Source organism: Tetrao urogallus (genome assembly GCF_951394365.1).
Source record: "Tetrao urogallus genome assembly, chromosome: 1".
In the NCBI taxonomy this organism is placed as follows: Eukaryota; Metazoa; Chordata; class Aves; order Galliformes; family Phasianidae; genus Tetrao; species Tetrao urogallus.
In genome coordinates this window covers 14,291,074-14,309,494 of record NC_136813.1, presented here as the reverse complement: position 1 = coordinate 14,309,494, position 18,421 = coordinate 14,291,074, and the positions used below count along the sequence as shown (strand labels likewise).

The 18,421-nt window shown below is 40.4% G+C and overlaps 1 protein-coding gene across 1 annotated transcript in view; it reads left to right on the top strand.

Moving 5' to 3' along the window:
* PDGFD (platelet derived growth factor D) overlaps positions 1-18,421 on the top strand; it is a gene marked incomplete at both ends in the record, with an annotated part of 135,884 nt that overhangs the window by 33,541 nt on the left and 83,922 nt on the right. The window lies entirely within an intron of this gene.

Sequence of the window (18,421 nt, the reverse complement as noted above, 5' to 3'; positions counted from 1 at the left end):
TTCCTTTGGCCTGCAGGAGGCCTTTCTGGATTTTTTTTAATGCAGCATACCCTTGCACATTTCAGTCCCTGGGTAGTACTAGATCACTGCATCAACTGAAACTACGGAAGTGGCCGGACTTACCAGAAGCCTGTCAAAAGGAAAACAGTATCAAGTGGTGGTACTTTGCCAAAATGTGTTAGGCACAGATTTTATAAAACCTTCTTGTCTGGTAAATCAGTCTACAGCATGAAAATAGGGGTGATCACAAGGTCAAGCACCAGCCTGGATGTTCGCTCCAACTGAGAGGCAACAATTACAGCCTGACCATAAGCAGTACTGAAAATCTTTATGAACAACTATGATTTGTTCTCGGAAGAAATATGTTATGACTCTTGTTTATTTTTTATTATATTCATGAAGTGAGAGATTCTCCACATCTTAGTTAATAGTTGAAACAAAAAGAGTGTAACTGTTTTTTCTTGTTTGAATATACTTAGCTAAATATGTATATGTTGAGACATACAAAAGTTGGCACTGGAGCAAGGCATTTTCCAGTCCTCTCATAACCTGATCACAGGGCTCTGAGTTGGCTAGAGTAGCTGTCCCAGTCAAGTAGGCCTCTTCTTTCTCACTTAGGGTCAAGTAAGTGACCGTTGTTCATATGAGTGGCCTCTCTGATACCATATGAATTAAAGTTACTTGGAGACAGAGGAAGCTGCAGGATTATATCATTACCGTTTAGTTCCGTTGCAACTACAACTCAAAAAGACTGGTGTTGATAGCTGAGTGGTTCAGGTTAAGAACAGCTTATTGTGCACGTTTTGTATTTTCACATAACTTTTCACATTTGAAGTTAGGAGAAATGCTGCATAGAGGAAACACAGTTAAGCTATTGTAGGTAAGCAGGAAGGAATGAAATCCGCTCAGAAGATAAGGGTAGTTTTTACAGACTATGAATATCCTTCTTAGTGAATGCCTGTTGTGTCTTGTCCTGTTCCTTGTCTTTTCTTACACAGTTAGCAGCTGTTGCTGAACCTTGTGTTCAGTAAGTCTGAGTTCCCATTTGGTTGTTCTGATTCCAAGTGACCCCAATGGAACACGCATCACCCGGCCTTCAGGGATCCTTTGCAAAAAGTGACAAATCTCTCTCTCCATATCAGGCTGGGATTTTCAAATTAAGCATCTAGCCTAGGCAAAGCTGCTTTAAACTTCCTTCACACTCAGTGAAAAATCTCCTTGTTTCTGTAAGGCAGTTCTGAAGGCTTGGTTGTCTCTTGTAAGTGGTACTGAACACCCATTGGGCGTTTTTCTTGCTCTGATGTCAGCACAGGATTGATGTATGATTTCATATGACTAAAGCTGGGCCATGGGGCTCTCAAATGGAAAGGATGAAGCTCTGTTCCTGGCAAGAGGGTGAGATAATGGCTGTATGGGTGTTTCAGAAAAGTGATTTTGATGTTGCTTTGTGCTGAAGGAGAACAAAGTAGCACTGTAATGTCTCAAGAGCTGCTGGTTCTGGAGGTAGATAAATTGATTTCCTTTGGGTTTTACAAATTGCTAAGCAAACTCCTATTATAAATTAATTCAATTTTCTTTCCTATTTTTAACCCTGGAAAGATTTTCATTTAAAAAATAATTAAATGTTCAGATGGTTTTATTTATAACATGGTCTTTTGTAGGAATAGTGAGGGATGTTACCTTTAGTTTACTTCAAGCTTTTCCATCTCGTTTTTGCATAGGAAATATTTTGAAGTGCTTACTATTTTTGTAGTGAAAATTAATGTTTCTTTAACGGTTAACTGTGCTTAAGAAGAATTAGCACCTGGACTGCAAAACTGTTATTCTAAAGCAAAATCCCAGAGTACATGGAGTTTACACATTTAGAAAGCAGTTGATTTACGTTATGCCCTACAAAAGCAAATTTTTCTCACTAAGTTGAAAAAAGAAAGTACTGACTTCCTGACTTCTTCCTGAAGAGAGGAGTTGCAGATTAACAGTGCACATTTATCTTCTTTTGAAAGCAAAGCTGCATTAGACATAGGATAGTAAAAATTGACTCTGTTATTGGAATTTGAAATTGTATAGCTGCATGTAGAAATGTGTGGTGGATAATATCTGGCTAATATAGTGGAATTTCAAAGATACTGTGATTGTGCAGAAATTCTAAACTTTTGAAATATGTGAAATATCTGCATTATATTATAGTGTATCTAATGTGTATATTGTAACTCAGACTCTACCAACACCTCTTCTGCAGGAGTGTTCTGTTTTACATTCTTAAATCTATGCCAGACTTCAACCACAACACATTTTTCCTTTATCTTTAACATGCCACGCCATTTAAATATGTGCCTAATTTTTGAAAACGAGGTACCTTCTGCCATAGCTTTTAGCAGTTCAGACAAGGTACCCATTTTAGTCAGCATCATCTGGATAATACGTTTTTTCAGTGGTGAGCAGATGGGGCATTGCTGAGACAAAGGCAGGCTGAAGTAGTGGTCTCAGACCACGTTCCTATCAATCACCTAGCTTCTTAGGAAAACTTCAGAGAATTAGTATCTGTTATTATCTATTATTAGTGAATTAGTATCAAATGTCAGCCATTTTGGTTTGTAGTAAGCTTCAGATGAAGCAAATAATTTCTGGCCCTTTCCTACTTAGCATCAAAATATTTGCTAATAACAGCAAAGAAAAATCAGCTCTTTAGTTGGCCATTGTGGCTTGATACCAGATTTTCTAAAGAGCAAATTAAGATCTATTTTTTTATAGTTCTATGTAATGACCTACCTAAAACAATCCTGTCCAGCCAGTAAAAAAAAAATACTGTTTGTCCAGAGAAATTGTACATTTTAGGTTGAGATTATCTCGGTGCATGACCTGTGGTACACTGTTCTGTTTAATGAAATGCATTCCAACAGCCCAGACTAGTTTTACGCCATCAAAGTAACATGACTGATGTATTTATCTACAGGCCTTTGCTGTGGACTAAGCAAGTAGAAGTAGTAGAAGTAGTGAAATTCAGAAGCTCTAACTCAGGCTTTTCTTTGAAGCTTGAAAGTAGAGAAAGCAGTTCAAGCAAGCAATAGCATTCCAGTATTGCAGTTTGTCATGTCATTGATCTAAGTTCAGCCGGTAATTGTTTTTAATGCATTGAAGATTCCCTGATTTTCTTCTTCAGCCTCATATAATGTTCAATACTGCAGTGTTTATCACCCACAATTTCAGATATATTCTTGTGGGACATCGTAGTTGAGCATCATATTGAACTAGTATATCATTTCCTCATTTATGGTACTTTTAGAAGGTGGAGTTTTTATGAAGGAAGATAATTCAGTTTTCTCTGAACACAATCACAAAACATTTTGCAATTTTGAAAGTGTCTTGAAACCAACAGATATCATCACTTTTATTTCAGAAAAAGCTTTTGCAATCTTAAAAGTGCAGTGCCAGTTTGTGATTAAGGTTGTTCACTTTTTGTTTCACTTTTACATTCTAATCCTAAAAGAATGTGTTTTGGCATTGGTCATGTTCAACAAGGCCACTGAGATGGATCAGACTGAAAAATTAAAGAAAGAATCAGTCTCCAGTCAAAGGTCTGCTCTCAGGTTCCTGCCCAGGAGAATTATGCTGCTGCGCTCGTGTTTCTGATACAGTAGAGAGGAGGTTAATAGGATTTAAAATTTCTCTATAAGAAAAAGTGAAAGCTGTTTTGTTGATGTTTGTGAAACAGGCTGAAATGAAAATGTACCCAGGTTTTATTAGAGCTCCTCAACTTCAAATATACCTACAAATAAGCATTCTACTTTTATTATGGCAAGTGACTGCTTCTGGCCTCTGATTTGTATACTGCATGACATGTCTGGAGGAGATACAAGCTCTTGAAATATGAATGGTTTGGTCTTTGTTATGTGGTATGTGTTGAGCGGTGTAGGTAATGAAATTGCAGGTTGACCTTTAGATACAGCAGCCTTAGCAATTGCTGCTATAATAATCACCTTCCTTTCAATTCCGTGAGAGAATGGAAATTACAGTTTTACAGATTGCTTCTAATTTTATGCACGAGCTTGTTTTCAGCTCTGTATCAGTGAAGTACTTGTTGCCTCATTGTGCTTTTTACACAGCCAGTAGCACGCCCACTATATTTGGTGGTATGTAATGCTGGATGCAAGCCTACCAGGTGAAGCCATCATCACATGTACGTCCATTTGCCAAAAAGAGCTGCTTCTGTCACCACAGTGCAAGGCAATGGTGAATGCTGCTGCTTTTCCCAGAGGAGATGTGTGATAGCCTTGCCCTGAACACTGGCCAGATAAAGAGCACAACTGCTCTCTGTGGGGACTTCTTCCTGCAACCTACTAAAACAACCGTGTGGCTTGAAATGAGCTATAGCTGTTGCTCGAAGGCAGGATGGCACCTTCATGGGTACCAGTGTTCTGACCTGTTAATTTTTTTGGTTGGGCTGTGTTTTGAGTAAGGATAGAATCATAGGATTGAGTAAGGATAGAATGGTTTGGGCTGGAAGGGACCTTTAGGATCATCTAGATCCAGCTCCCTGCTGTAGGCAGGGACACCTCCCACTGGACCAGGTTGCTCAGAGCCCCATCCAGCCTGGCCTTGAATGCTTCCAGGGAGGGGATATCCACAGCCTCTCTGGGCAACTGTTCCAGTGTCTCACCACCCTCACAGTAAAGAATTTCTTCCTAACGTCTAGTCTAAATCTACTCTCTTCCAGTTTAAAGCCATTTCCCCGTATCTTGTCTCGACCTGCCCTTATAAAAACACCCTCCCAGCTTTCCTTTGGGCCCCCTTCAGGTACTGGAAGGCCATTATAAGGTTACCCCAGAGCTTTCTCCAGGCTGAGGAGCCCCAACTCCCTCAGCCCGTCCCCGTAGGGGTGGTGATCCAGCACTCTGATAATCTTCATGGCCCTCCTCAGGACCCACTCCAGTAACTCCATGTCCCTTATAAGGCTGTTGTAGATTGGTTACAATTACAAGGGAAATCAGTGTTTCCCTTCGAAACTTACTCAAGAGATATCTTATTGTCAGATCATTAAGTTTAGTGCCTTTGGGTCTTGCCTTTGTTCATAAGCTGGTTTCCTTCCTGGTTACACACTTCATTGAGGCAGATCTGGATCTCCTGCAAAGCCCTTATTCAGTCAATAGTTCCATGGCCTTTCTGTGAACGTTTTGCCTGAGTGGAATTGTGTTAAAACAGTCTAATGATGCCAGGAAGGATGAAAGTGCCAGTGGGCAGGCACTAAGATTCACAGAGCTCCAGAAGGCAAAAGGGCCTGGATCTGTGCCGTGGCCGTGACTGAGCTGTATATAAACTTGCAGGCAGAGTTGATAACGTGGGGACATGGAGCAGAAAGCTGTGAGCAGATTTTGAGAGGGTGAGAGACAAGGTCAGTATCAGTCATGAGAGAACTTCCACAAGAAGTTTGTTTTGGGAGAGACAAAGGTAATAAGTATTTTCTAAGATGGAAAAGATTGAAAATAACAGGAGTGGTACAGCATCATGCTCAGCTATCGTGCCTCACCATTGAGGCTTCAACTTCAATGACTATGGGCATAGTGTTGTCTCGTAGAATTTATCCCAGTGGATCCAGGAAATAGCGTGTTGGGAGGGTAATGTGGAGAAAGTTTGCATTGTTACCTGTGCATGTTGACAGCACAAATACAAACCAAAGCAGATAATCATTTGTTTTATATTGTTGTTTTAAATTTCAGTCTGTTTTTCATCTCGTGATGTTCCACTCTCTCTGTAGCCCCAGTAGGACGCTTGAATTAAAAATGTAGAAATGGTTTTTCTGGTGTGTAGTGACTGTTTGCCAGAAAGAGCTGGGCATCGCTAAAAGGAATCTTCCTCCTGCATCCCATAAAAAGCCATATTTATGTTCTTCTCCCCCATAAAAACGAACAAACAAAGAAACAAAAAACAGATTGAAAGGAATATACAGAGAAATGTGCAGTGTCAGAAGACCTGAGCAGAATTTGGCTGCAGTGACATTAATAGTAAAAACTTGATGGATTGCCACGGAGCCAAGACCGAAGCTTTGGACTTCATTTCCATCACTGCCATTGAACATGCTGCCAGTTCCATCCATGGAAAGTGAATACCATGACACTTCCCATCATTGTATGGTATTGCAGGGGTCAGCAGAAGGAAGGTTCACGCTAATTCTGGGTACTTACTTGGTTTATCAAGTATTATTTTATTGTTGGCTTATCCTGGGATAGAGCGTGTGGGGAGGTTTCCCAGCTGTTTTCAGACACCTCCTGAGCAGAGTCCCCTTTCTGACAGTTGAGGCCACGTCACCCTTTCTGTCATTCTGTTTGTCCCACAGAACAAGATAGATAACCACAAAGTGTTCAACATCTTTAGTATGTGGCATTAATTTGCCATCTGTCCAGCATCTTACAGCTGCTAGATGTGTAATTTCCCTGCAGGGTAGAAAATATTCACTGCAGCTGTGGATCCTGGGGGATTAGTGATGCTAATATGGGGCCACTATCTGGAGAGGATATTTACATCTCAGGCAGGCCTTTTGCTTTGTTATCAGAAATGCATTTTAAAAAATGATTTTCTGACATATAGCTCGCCTTCATGTATATTGTTCTAAATTATTGTGCCTTAAAGTTTTTCAAGCAGCTGTTTATCATTGTGTAAATATATCTCTAGTTGAGAAGAGCAGATGGGCACCTCACTCGAGACTCAGTAGAAAGCAGACTCTCAAAGAAAGCAGTTCAAGCACTCAGTAGGAAATTGGCTTCGTGAGCCTGCCTTAAAAGCATGTATATATATATATATACATACATATTTATAAGGATATAGAGTCTGGAGTTAGCCTTTGTTTTTGAAACTATATTACACATTCAGACAGAGTTTTTAATGCAGGTAGGGGCAGCAAAGCTGGCACAGTAGTTTCTATACCTGTGTGCAGTTATGATACAGTCAGCACATAGAATCTGTATATCAGATAAATTTTCCTCAGATTGTGTCTCCAAGGTGTTCTCTCTGAGGTCAGCCAAGCTACTAACTACGTTTTAATATAAATCTTGACACTGTGTCTCTTCTGTCTCCTACTGCGTTTATCTATGCATATAGATGTATCTTCTTGTATCTGTGAAAAACTGAATCACAATTTAGCACTGAAAAACACCACGATACAGTAAAATTAACTTGTAAAATTTACCTTGAGAGGACAGGAGGCTGCCGGTAGAAGTTACTAATAGTCTGTCAACGAGCTAATGTATCTTTGTATGTGTACAGTTCTTCCTGTTTATAGGGTGCATCTAAAACATGCAACAGTGATTCCATGTGTCAGAGTACTTGATGGAGGAATGTGCAGGTTAGGAAGAGGTTTGTCAGATGGATAGTTCTATCCCTGCAGTCTCCCCAAATGCATGATGGCTCCAAGGTGGCTGTAGCTGTGCAGAAGCTGGGCAGAGGGAACATGCTCACACCCATAAGGAAGGCGATGAGTTAGGTGCTGTAGGGCTGTGACATTAGGAGCAGGAGGGGTTTGTGGATACACACCTGTGCAGTGTGGTGTTGGCAGCTAGATTCATTCTGCGAGATCTCAGAGAGGGACTCCCCCTGGCCCTCCACCTTAAAGACCACCTGCTCTTCTAACAGCACCTGCCTGTCTTCATGCTCATACACAAGCAGCTGCCTTCCCCACCACCCCAGGGCAATGAGAGCCTGCTCCAACCTTTTCCCTACTGAGGTAGGCACCTCACCCCTGGCAGCCGCAGCTCCTGCCCTCCTTCTCTGCCTCTCACAGGAACAGCAACCTCCCATCTGCTCCTTTGGAGCCAGCATGGTCTGTAGACCTGCAGGCTACCCGGACAGCTATTCTTTGTGCTGCCTGGGGGTGATCGGCCAGCTGAGCGAAAGCACTCGAGTTGCCTTCCAGGCTGCCAGTTGGGTCTTGCTGCTTTAGCACATTCCAGCCATGAATAGTGTAAAATGATATGCCAGCAATACAGATGTGGTTTGCTTACTGGCACTTTGCTTTCCAACATTCCTGATACATGCAACATGCACATCACTCTTTTATTCTTTTCCTTTAATTAAAAAAACAAACAGACGTAAAGGATATATGTTTGGTTTGTAATTTTTTAAAAGGGGAGAGACATGGGTCAGTCCTCTTTGTTGGACAAAAACAGATTTTGATACAACTTCTGCGCAGTTCCGTGCATTGTAATGCATGATTGCAAAGGCATCTGCTACTCTGTTGACTGCTTGTGTATAGGCAAGCATGTATGTATTTTTTTGCTGCGCTCCAGAAATGCCATGTACTTTTATACCATAGGAAACAAGGTATTTGGATATGAGAAAAACGAAAATCACAGATTCAAAGAATCGCAGAACAGCTGAACTTGGAAGGACACTTTGTCTAACCCCCAACTGCTCAAAGCTGACAGCAGATTACCAAGGAACATGTCCATTTGAATTTTAAATATCTCTAAGGATGGAGACTTCACAGCCTCTGTGGGAAAGCTATTCCAGCTTTTGACCATCCTTAAGGGTGAAAAAAAAAAATGATTAAATTCCATGCGCTTCAGTTTGTGCCCATTGCCTCTTCTTCTGCAGCTGTAAGGCTCTGTCTGCCTTCTTCACTCTTTGCGGCAATTATTGGAGTACACTGATCAGATCCTCCTGAGAGTGCTCCCTGTCCCATCATTTTAAGTAACTGATGAAGGTTCTAAATGTTAATAGTGACTGTATCAAATCTTTGAGGTACACCAGTGGCCAGCCTTCCTGCTATACTTTGTACCACCAACTACAACCTTCTGAGCCCGATAGTTCTCTATTTCACAATCCACTTTTCTAGTCTGTACTTCAGCATTTCTTCAATGAGGATTTTGTGAGTGGAAGTATTTTCAGGTTGGATATTTGGAAAAATTTCTTCTCAGAAAGAGTGGTTCCTAGAACTGCATTCTTTTCCAAGGACAAGTCAGTGTTTGGTTCACAGTTCTTACAGAAAATGCCAGAGGTGATATAATCAGTTCCTTACAGTCAGTATGTTAATTCTCAGATGTCTAGTGCAGGAATAGATTAAAAATTTAAGTGGGTGGAAAAACAGCTTTAATTAATTAAGATGGTTCATAATTATTTCTAATGTTACTGTTCTCTAAGGACATAGATAGTCACCCATGAATATGCTGCATTAGTTAAAAAAAAAAAAAAGGCAATTTCTCCAAAAGGGAAAGATAGTTTTATATAAATAGTTAGCCAGTAACAGCCTATTTAGATTTTTCTATTTCTTTTATTACAAGTGGGAGCTGTTAGCAAGGTTCATAAATGATAGGCGATAGTACATGACATAATCCTGCCTTTTTTTGCATCTTCATCAACTCACGCACCTCAGTTGTGTGCCCTTGGTGTATCTGGGGACAACATTTACCTGGGTAAATGCATGTTGTGTTCAGGTAAGTCACTTTTTTTATTGATGAGTAGCTGTTCAAGCTTTGCTGTACAACACCCAGTGTTTGTGTTATTCAGTATCATCCCTTTTTCCCAAGAGCTTTCTTTATGACAGTTCAAGCTTTTGATCCGTCTTTTTACATGATCAAATTCACTTTCTGTCTCCAGAGGCTACAAATACTAGAAAATCTGATATTTCTTGGAAAATTAACCTTCAGCATTCGTTTTTAGTATCTCTTTCTAGATCTGTGACACTCCCTCTGGTGAGTACTTGCCAGGAATGCTTTTCATGGATATTTATAGCACTATTTCTTTTGTGAACTAAATCTTTTTGATAGACTTTGGCTTTTGGGCTCATTTTTATTCCGTATCTCTACTTGGGTAGCTTAAGACCTCTGACATGCATTAATCCACAGGAATGAGTGAAGAGGCTTCAGTTTACTGTAGGTTTATACAAGTTTCGGAGCTTTGTGCAAGTTTTGGGATATAATTCAAAAAACTTTTTCTTTGTTTTCTTATTGTTCCATTCATGTAGATCTTTCATAATGTATTCTGGTAATTCTTGGCTTTAGAACACAGTGATCATATGTATGCCCTAATTAAGGAAAAAATCTCAGTGAAAAGGAAGATTAAGTGCATGAAACACTCCAAACCGTGTCAGTGTGGATGTTTCTTTAAGCTGTGTACATACACCATAAATCTCAAAACAGGAGGACAAAGAACTGACTGACTGCTCATCTGTCTGTATGTACTCCCTTGCATCAAGATCTCTGATCCAGAGCACTGAGTTGCTCAAATAATGGTTTAAGTCAAGCAAGGCTGACTAGTAAGAGAGTTCAAAGTCAGTTTTGTAAGTTGTGTTGTCCTTTTATTGACTTTATGTTTTTTTGTTGTTGTTTTCATGGTGCCTGATGTGACTTCCCAAATGTGGGTCATTTCCCAGTACTAATTACTTGGAACTATGTTGAAGAAAAATGGAGGAATGTTAGATCTAGCTTCTGCGTCATGCCTAAAGACTACAACCTGTCCATCCATCCTGCTGACCAGGTCTACATCCTCCTCTCACCCACAAGTAATCATATGCTTTTCATTCTTCTCTATGAGAAAATTTCAGCAAATGTGTAAGAGTCCTTTACACAACTGCAAATTTAGATTCAGTGTCCTGAGTTTTTGTCAAAGTAGCGACTTTCCAAAATTCTTTTTGTCTGTCATCACAGTTACACACATTTTCAAGTTTGGGAAGTCTTTGCCGCTGTAAGCCTCATCCCATTCATTTTGAATTTTATTATTTTTTGTCCTTGGCTTCAACGTGGGCATATCTAGGCCAAAAAGATTGTTTTATATAGCAATTTGGTAAATAACACTACTTAATAACTTGAATGACCTAAAGGATGAAGGAATTGAAGCTGTATTTTCTTCTTTCAGTTTATTCATGTTGTTTTCCAACCCTCTTTCTCTATTTCATTAACCTTTCTTCTTCATTTCCGAGCTTGTGATAGTTTAAACAAATATGCAAAGAAGCCCTCATTGCAAATGCTGCTGACATTGCTTCTCTCCTAGAAATACCTGTGGTAACTTTCAAGCAGCTGCAATATTCAGCATGCTGTGCTGTGCACTGTGTTATGATAGCTACCCTGCTATCAATACTGAGATAGCTAATTTAAAGATAGCTCAAATATGTTCCCTTGAGCTCTAGCATCTGAGTGTTGGCTGTGAATAAGTACTATGATTACATGGTAAGTATTCTATATAATGTGTGGGATATACCCAACAATATAATGGAAAATGGAAAAGGAATACTGCTTTTCTTCATTTGTAAGTATTCACTTTGACTGCAGGAAATGCAAAAGGTGAGGAAAATTATGGGAGGAGAGAGACAGGACACCATCATGATAAGAATCATGGTGTTTTGTTTGTTTCTTGCGATAAGGTAGCATTAAAATTCTGGGCAGCACAGCAGTATGCTCATGGTTGATGCATTCCAGGGGCAAGCAAATGCAAGTCAACAGTGCCTACATTTGTTAGCAGATCTTGCAGTTGGGAAGGGAGGGAGGAGCCCACATTAAAGCATTTGTACACTGACTGCAGATTCCAGAATAGCATATTGTCTTGCAATTATTTCCTTTAGAACTGATCCAGTGAACTTTCCTCCACTTTTGCAGTCCCACATCTGTGCTGTTAGACAGCTGTAACTGGTTTAGAGACATCATCATAAAAAAGAAACCTTTTTTTTCTTTCAAAGTAATCTGTAGCTTGGCAGGGAATAAAATGGCTATTTCAGCACTGGTGACAGAAAAATCTGCCTTTAATTGGCAGAAATAGCTTTCTTCAGACTCTTGTTTAGACACAATATCTGGGAATATGTATTCCCTGCAATACCCGCGGGGTAAGCATGTAGCATGGAAATACAGTTTAATCTTTTATACTTTGTAGTTTTCCTTGCTGTGTTTCTCTCTGAATTCTCCTCCCTCGTCTGCTGTAAACACTTCGTTCAGGGTCATACATTGTTGTGCTGCAGAGCTATATTGCATTCTCTCTCTCTCTCTCTCTTTTATCTTTTGCTATAATGCACCTACATTCTTTAAAGATTTTGTGTTTGTTTGTTTCTCTGCTGTTGTTTTTTTTTCTTCAGGACCTTTGGCTCCTTTTATGAACCCAGGAAATTCCAAAGGCTCAAATCTGACCTGAATGACTTCAGGTTTACTGAAATAACTGTGGAGCAAAATATGATTTGATGAGCTAGAACACAGAAACACAGCAAAGCCTCTGTATGGTCTCTTCTTACTCTCATTGCAGTCAGAAAACAGGCAAAGCACACTGCATAGAAATGTTTTTGTTACGCATAGAAATGCTTTTCAAATCTCTAGGGTCTTCTGCAGCATCAGCCTTTAATAAGACACAGCATGGAGTTGCCTGGGCTGTGAGGGTGTTAGTTTACGGCATCATCTTCTACAACCATTCTTCTCCTGTTTTGTATGAGTTCACGTCAAACCCTTCAGCAGTGAATTTACAAGCCATAAAACTGCATTATTCGGTTATGAAGTAACAGCCTCATCACCATGACTTCAGCAAGTGCTCATAAAAGCCAGACTCAGATTTATAAGCAGAGGACTTGCCAGCTATGTCTAACATATGGCTTGCCGTGACAGATTTGCCAGTATCCATCAACTGATGAAGTAAAATTCTGGTTAGGTATATTGCAAATGCACTTTCTTTATAAAAGATTAAACGAGTTGGAAACAGTCAAGCAGTTCATACGGAGCACTTGTCTTAGGCAGAAGGTATCATTTCCTTGGATGTGGTTTTTTTCACTGCACATGAAATGTCTGGTTCTTTGTTGCTTCTCCTGAAAGCAGTTGTGATGCAGAGAGCTGTTACTCTTTCCTGTCACAGCGTAACTGAGTTTTGTTACTATCCCTTTGGTAGTTCATCAGTTTTTTAAAATAATAATTAAATTTTCCTGCAATCAAATTGCATGTTTCTTGAGTCAGGTGACTGTAAATATTGGACTCAACTTTGCAGTCAGTTTCTAAGAAAATGCAATCACTTTTATTAGAGCAACTAATCTTCTAGAAAGAAAAAAAATATGCTTTTGGTCATATCAGGAGAAAAAGGAGTAGGGAAGTCATTCTGCCCTGTACTTGGCACTGGTAAGGCCTTACCTACTGTGCTCAGTTTTGGGCACCTCAGCAATTCTATCACCCATTGAGGTGCTGGAGCAGGTCCAAAGAAGGGCAGCAAGGTTTATGAAGGGCTTGGAGAACATGCTCTATGAGGAGAGACTGAGGGACCTGAGGCTGTTTAGTCTGGGGTAAGGGAGGCTGAGGGGAGGCCTTATTGCTCTCTTCCAATACCTGAAAGGTGCTTACAGTGAGAGCGGGGTTGGCCTCTTCTCACTTGTGACAGGTGAGAGGATGAGGGGAAATGGCTTCAAGTTGTGCCAGGGTAAGTTTAGGTTGGATATCAGGAAAAGCTTCTTTACAGAAAGTGTTGTGAAGCACTGGAATAGGCTGCCTAGGGAGGTGGTTGAGTCACCATCCCTGGATGTGCTTAAAAAGCGTTTGGATGTGGTGCTCAGGGACATGGTTTAATGGACGGTTGTTAGAGGTGGAGTTGAGTGGTTAAGTTCCAGTTGGACTGGATGTTCTCTAAGGTCTTTTCCAACCTGAGCAATTCTATGATTCTACGAAAGGCAGGTCAGTTCAGGCAAATTTTCGTGGGGAAAATAATGCCATCTCAGAGATTTGTTTATTCTTTCTGCAATAGACAGGGCTATTGCTGGGAGAACATGTCAGTTTGCTACTTCTAGTGACAAAGCCAGCTTTCCTTGCTGTTCGTTTCTGCTCCTCTTCATCACTCTACAGATGGTCCCAAGCAACTGTCGACAAAGAAAAAGGAGATCTCTGAAAAAGGCATTAGGCAGTATTTCAACTCTTACTTTAGATACTCGTTTGTAAACCTTGTCAAATATTTTCTCCTCTTTGGATCCTGCTTCAGCTGGACTCCCAAGTGGTGCGTGCGCACTGTGAGTAAAGCAGGTCGGCCTGGGGAAGCCCTGGTGGCATGTTGCTTTGCTTTGCTCTCCATTGTTCTCTTTATTTTTTTATATGCAGAGGCCACATTTTCCTTTTACTGTTTCTTCAGGAGCTCACCAGTTCTACATGACCTTTCAAAACTAATTAATTGCCAGTGGCTCAGAAAGTTCATTTATTCCCTTCACACTTCAGGCTGCATTTCATAGTGTGTACTAGTGACCTGCAAAATATTAATGAAGAAACTAAGCCATTCTTTTCCTTACAGGAGTATGAAAAAGGGTGAAAGCCACTGCGATTCCATATATCACACATGGAGATGTATAGCTAGAGAGTAATCACTTGGATTATTTTGAATATTTTAAGAGTTGCTCTGAGGCAAAAACTGGTTGGTAGAGTCTGGAGGCTGTTATTATGAATGAGCTGTGACATAGATGTTGAGTGGTTCCTCCCATTATTTTGGAATAGCTGTTGCCCATTAACCATAGTATTGCCCAAGCTTTCAAAAGGCATTTAAAGATCATTAGAAGATTAGGCTGTTAAGATCATTTAGAAGGCATTGAAAGTCATCTGCATGACCCTGGAGATCTTGCTAGGCCCATGGCTGCTGATGTGGACGTTTCAGTGTTTTTGCACATTAGCCCTGCACTGTTTCAATTGTCATGAAAATACAGTGTCTGAAATTTAAAACACAGACGCTTATTGTTAATATCAGCATAATTCCTGTCGTTACATCTGGTCTCATAAAATCCTGTAGCTCATAAGACAGGGAGATGTTGATTTCTGCAAATGTGGTGATCTAGTGATAGGAGTCAGCAGCAGTTTAATGAGAGACCATTGCCCATCTTTTTCATATTGAAATCATGTGTCCCCAAATTAGGAAAATATAAATATGTCCACCCTGGTTTTGTAAAAATGTTGTTCAAAGTCTGATTCCAGAGGACTATGAAAATTATATAATCTGGAGTATGAAATTGTGCCAGATGAGGTTACAGATGAGACATTTCCAAGATAAACAGCAATACCTAATGAACTCAGCAAAGCTAATAATTTCTGACACTAGTATTTGACTGAAGGTCACAGTGAGATGACTCTGGTTTGAGAGATGGGTGGTGCAGGCATGTTGATGCTGCCCACACATTGGTGTGCTTCTAAGAATTTAATTGCATAAAGCATTGACTCATTCAAAATTAGAATGTGGAGTGTAGAAAGGGGGATTGAAGTAATTCTTAAAAAAGCTTTAGAAGTTTAAGCTGCAAGACAGGGCAATGCTCTGTACTTCTCTGAAGCGTATGGAAGTAGTCTGTGTGTTTTCTTCTGTATTCCACATGGTGAATGTGAGAAAGAGCAGTCTCTTCTGGATACTCCAAGCCTTCCCTCCCAGGAATGCTTTTGAATAGTAGTCTTGTAAATTTGCTTTAACACATAAGAATAATAATATAAAGAAGAAAAAAAAAATGACTGTGTGGAAACATTTTGAGGCAGAAGTCAATGACATGCATGAAAAAATAAAGTTAAGTCAAAAACATTCTTACCAATGCAACATGAAAATGTGCTTGCATTGGAAGGAACTAAAATATTACTTTTATGATTGTGAATATCCCATGAGTGCTGTGATGGCTCTGAATAGAGGGGAAGACATTGCTGAGCTCTAAAGAGGAATGGTGAGTTGTACACATTGTACATTACGACTCCACAATTTTTGTTTAAGAAAGGTTGACAAAGTCATTTGTAGCCCTATTAGGTAGCATTATCATTCAGTGATTCTGAGTCACTCCAGCAGTCTGTGGGCTCTGTGATTACTCATCAGTTAGGATCCATTAGGGCTGTACCATCCCACAGCCCTCACAGCACTCTGGTGAAGGACAAAACAAATAACGTAAGGAGCTCGTGGTGCAGAGCGGCTCTGTGGCAGGCACACAGCCCACATGTGCTGTGCTGGAAGCTAAAGGTTGTTGCGTTTCATACAAATTGATAAATGTGGTGTGGGTGTGGGCACTGCCTGGTTGAAATACAATGAAGGATAATGATGCGTGCTGTTAAAAACTGAAGTTAATTAAACAGTGACAGACTTTCATGTCTGCCAGAACAGCCTGTTGTGAGCTTGGTGCATCCTGTTCTTAGGGATGTCATGATCTAAGAACAGGGCATGCCACAGAGACTGCCAGGGACCTCATTAACTTTCCAAGAAGACTGGCACAACCATTGGAGCTTGGAGCTCAAATTTCAGTTTCCCCCCTCCAGAATTCCATGTGGAACACATATTGTGCTGAATTCAAGCACTTGTGCTGAATTCAAGCACTTGGTTATGTCATTCACTTTTCCACATGCTTCCTGCATTTATCTTCGTTAGCTTCTCAATACGTTTATCAAATCCAAAGGATGATATAAGTTTTCTATTGATTTTATCATAATCTTCATTTCTAGTAAGACAGTTCCTACTTATTTCTTTCTGGTAAAATCACTTGGAAGTCAGTTTTATGCTGGCACATCAGAAAATTACACCAGTTATACTTCAGAACAACACTTCAAAGATTTTATTGATTTTTGTTGGTTTTTTTTTTCTCAGAGGAATGTTTCATCAAGGGCTTGCAGTGAAGTTCTTTCTTCAACACTTCTGGTGACATATAGTGCTCTAAGGAGGCAGAATGTTGTCTTAACTGACAGACTTTCTAGGGCAAAGGCAGCAGTGGTGGAAGGGTTTCAAATGCAGAGAACAAGTTGAGTATTAAGTAGATTTGTTATTAATACAGATTTTTCTGCCTATGGCATTTAGATCTGCATACTTTGAGGAAACAACATATGCAGGTAGTCTTCACTTAGAGATAGTGTTCACTTAAACATTTATCTCTTTTGAAACTGTCATGTAGTCACCTCTTTTCCATGTGCGCATGTGGGAATGTGTGCACATATTAATCAGAGAAATCTGTCGTGGTGTGGTCAGCATTTTGTTTTGATCTTGCTTTTAAATAACAGTTTATCAGGTACTATATTTTGTGAGATCATTTTTTTCAAGTGCTGTTGGTAATATGAACTAACGAACATGTGGAAACAGTCTTGAAGCTTTTGTTCAGAGAATAGGGTGAGGAGTGAGAAAGGGTGTTTGAAAGGAAGGCGTGGTGTTGGAGGAGATAAGAGTTTTATTGTGAGGCTTTCAGGATCTGGCTGCATTACTAGAGATGAGCCATAGCTCTGTTACGTACTTTCCAGAGGAGTGCTGATAAACCTTGTAACAAACCAGAGCAGAAGGTGTGTCATATAGATGGTTCAAGGAAACAATCTCAGAAACATTTATAGTGCTTTTAAATAACTCTGTAGGGTTATTAGTCATATCCATATACCTCTAAAGCTAGACTCAATTCTTTGCTATGTCCTGAAGTTTATCCATGCAATTCTGTGCTTGCATGGAAGCAGCTACCCACAAGAACACCCCAGCTGTTACAAGAGTTCACCTCAGGACCCCCATGGTGGGGCATTTCGTGGGAGGAATGCTTGGCTCAGCTCAACACCACTCAGTCCCACTGAACACTCTTGAGGAGTGACTTACTAAGGTATCATTGATTTCCTTCTTTTTTTTATTTTTCATTTTATTGTTGCTATTGTTTTAAGATTTGTGATTGTGCTACATGTTGATAGCTTGGGATGCATTTCTCCAAGATGAATATTTGCCTTAAGCCATATTGGTCTAATAATTTTGTTTGGGAAAATGGTGACCAGGAGAATTTTGGGCATATCTGAGAATAAAGCTGGGGAAGAAAGTGTTTGCTTTTTGATCATGATAACTGTGGTGGCTTTGCATGACTAGCTGTTACTCTTCCGTGCTTCGCTGGAGACCTTAAACTCATCAGGAGGTGGTTGGTGGTGAGATAGAGATGTTCTATTTCCTTCTCTCCTAACCCGTCTGAATAAAGAGCTGTGTGCTCACAGCAGTGCAGAGCTGAATGCAGCTGTCCTGTGGCTGGCTGCACCAGATCAGCTGCTGTTCCATGAACCAGAGCAGGCAGCGTGGGGCAGCACATCCTTTCCCTGCTGACTCAGTGGAGTAGGAAATCCTTGATATGCATAAGAGAGGCTCAATTCTCAACAGTAGGAGCTGCTCAGAAGAGGGCCCCATGCTCAGCTCTGCCTCGAAGCAGTGGGTGATGTGCAGCAACATGCTGATATCTTATCTCCAGCATGACACAAGGACATGCACCCAACCTGTGCTGGTACTGCAGTGTGCAGGCTCCAAGGTTCACTCCTCAAAAATCTCTGATTCTTAAACCTTTGTACTGAAGCATAAATGTCTTTGAATCTCAGAATACCCCAACTGGCAGCGTTAAGTTGGGAATGAAAGTCTTGCCATTTAACCCAGCAGAAGTGGTCACTCATGGCAGGGGGCCTCTTTTTGTATGTGCCCCGTCTGACTCTGCTTCTGATCTGTGTGAGTGCTTAGAGACTTCATCTGCAGCTGCTAACTGTGCTTTGAGTGC